Source organism: Pinus tabuliformis, chromosome 6, assembly GCF_031772625.1.
Source record: "Pinus tabuliformis cultivar Carrire ecotype Pingquan chromosome 6, CPIR1, whole genome shotgun sequence".
NCBI lineage: Eukaryota > Viridiplantae > Streptophyta > Pinopsida > Pinales > Pinaceae > Pinus > Pinus tabuliformis.
In genome coordinates, this window is record NC_142292.1 from 1,706,436,494 (window position 1) to 1,706,439,094 (window position 2,601).

Sequence of the window (2,601 nt, forward strand, 5' to 3'; positions counted from 1 at the left end):
CTAATATATTCTTATAAATTTGAACTTACACATGTTTTTAACCATTAAATTTATTCATGATTTTGAAAAAAAAAAATATCTAATTTATTTGGTCTAAAAAAATATTATATCAAATTTTTTTTTAAACAAAATAGCTATAAAATTTTGAAAGATTTTTTAATCAATTTACCTAAATTTAAAAAAAATAATTATTTGAATCACAAATTTAAATTGTGAAATTCATAATCACTGTACAGAATTTTTAAATGCTAAATCCATATATACCATCATGAGCGGCCAGAATATAAAATTACTCCAGCACATTTTAATGGACCAAAAAAATAAAATTACTCCAAAAACATATATCATTTTCAGAAGGGCTAAACTAAAACCTGAATTCCATAATTAATATAATTGTAATTTTCAGACCACGCCTAGCTGAAAACGTAAACTCCATAATTAAAATGATTACAAAATAAGTATATTAGTTACAATATACAGCTATACTTACCAATTAGATTTAGATCACAAAAGTTACGCCAGCCCAGATTGTTAAGTAATTAAAGTTGTGAAAAGTAGCCTGGTTGTAGGCTGTAGTGAGTCAACCCTGCAATGAATTTGACGCTGCGAAGGAGAGTGTCACAGAAACATATCTGGCCGTCATGTGTTTGATGGCTAAACCAGAACGAAGTAAAAATGGAGACAGGAGCAGTACAAGTTAGAGAAGCGCCGCTACGATGGAATAATGGGCGCCTCCTTTTTTCCAACAACAACAGGAAAACCGCCCTTCATGCGCGCGGTCAAGCTGTGAATGAGCTTTGGAGTTCCCACAGCCGAACACTCAATAGGCCGCAATCTGAACATGGAAATCACAGTGGCCGCAACATACTTCATCTGAATAAACGCCATGTCTTTGCCTAGACACACCCGCGGACCACCATGGAAGACAGCGAATTTGAAGGGACTCTGAGGGACGAAATGGCCATCCTCGTTGACCCACCTTTCGGGCTTGAATTGCAGACAGTCGGCACCCCAGATGGCGTCCATTCGACCCATGGCGTACGGATGGTATGTCACCCGATTGCCTTTGGCCACGAAAGTCCCGTCGGGCAGGACGTCGTTGTGGAGGGCGTGCCTGGAATCCAAGAGAACAGGCGGATAGAGTCTCATGGATTCGCAGATTGAGGCGTGCAGGTATTGCATGCTCTGCAGATCCTCGTATGAAAATACCAAGGGATTTCCGTCCAGTTTGGCTTCGGATTTGACCGCCATGAGATGGGTTATCTCTTTGTGTATTGCTTCTTCGACATGGGGATGTGACGTGAGGAGCCAGAAGAACCAGGTTAGTGCAGCCGAGGTGGTGTCTCTGCCGGCTAACATGAAACTGATGATGGAGTCTCGAAGAAATTCTTCGGACCGATAAGCCTCGCCTTCGGGCAGATCGGCTTGTAGGTTGGCGATCGCCATGAATCTAGAGAGTAAGTCCTGTTTGCAGGGGGCGCCACTGGCGATATCTTGTCTGCGCTGCAGAATAACAGCCATGGCGAAGTGGTGCACGGCCTTCACCGCTCGAGAGAGTCGCCTTTCCGACCCAACGTTGAGCATCCTCGTTATTTTCCACACCAACGAGATCGGTGCAGTGGACCTCCGAGCGCTCAGCTCGGTCGCCACATTGAAAGCCTGCGAGAATTCCGAAACAGGAAGACTCCCATCCAAAAAAGCCGGATCGACCCCGAACGCAACTTTGCATATATTATCAAACGCAAAACGCTGCAGAATATCCTGCAAATCCAAGCAACTACCCCGCTCGCTCACCTCCTCTAGAATTGGCAAGAGTCGATCCGTGACAGCCTCCACGACATGGAGAACGAAATTGCGGATAGAGTGGGTATTGAACTCGTAGCTGGCGACCTTCCGCTGCAATTTCCAGGCGTGCCCATCAGAATTGAAGATACCATTCCCCAACAGATCATGGAGAATGGCCGTGAAAGGCTCGCCCTTGGTATAGTTGTCGAACCGCGTCTTCAGCATGTGCTCTACATTCTCCGGATTCGCCGTCACAACTGTTCGAACGCATCCGAGTCGTTCCACCACGATGGTCTGCGTGGGGGATTCTGAAAGCATCTGGGCGTACCATTCTGATTGCCTGCTTCGATTCCTCCAAAACGCAAACAGCGAACCCACAACCGGATACCGTCTGGGTCCGTTGATCACCGTTCTGCATAATCTAAATCCTCCATTAATGTACAGAAATACCACGCAAAACACTAACGGCACCGAAACCGCCAACACATAGAGGAAGACCATTAATATGAAATCCGGCCTCTGGATCTGCGGTGAACGTAAAACTAAAGATTCCTCCATGATGTTTCGCCACTCTTTCTTGCGCTCGCAACAAGAAGCTTCCGCTTCCGCTCTTATTACGACGGACCTGACCGGGGTTTTGATGGTGAGGTTTCTAAATATATCAAACTAACCAGCTTTACCTAGCCTGTCTGTCTCTGAGATTCGCTAACTAAAAGTCATTCAAGGTTTATCAGCAACTTAAATCTGAAATTAAATGCAGCACGGATTTCACGTGCGGCAAATTTTTCGGAGGCCACCCTGCACACAAGTTTTGGG

General features: G+C 44.9%; 1 pseudogene; it reads right to left on the minus strand.

Moving 5' to 3' along the window:
* Positions 1-472: 472 nt before the first annotated feature.
* LOC149265560 (cytochrome P450 94B3 pseudogene) lies at positions 473-2,382 on the minus strand (annotated as a pseudogene).
* Positions 2,383-2,601: the final 219 nt, after the last annotated feature.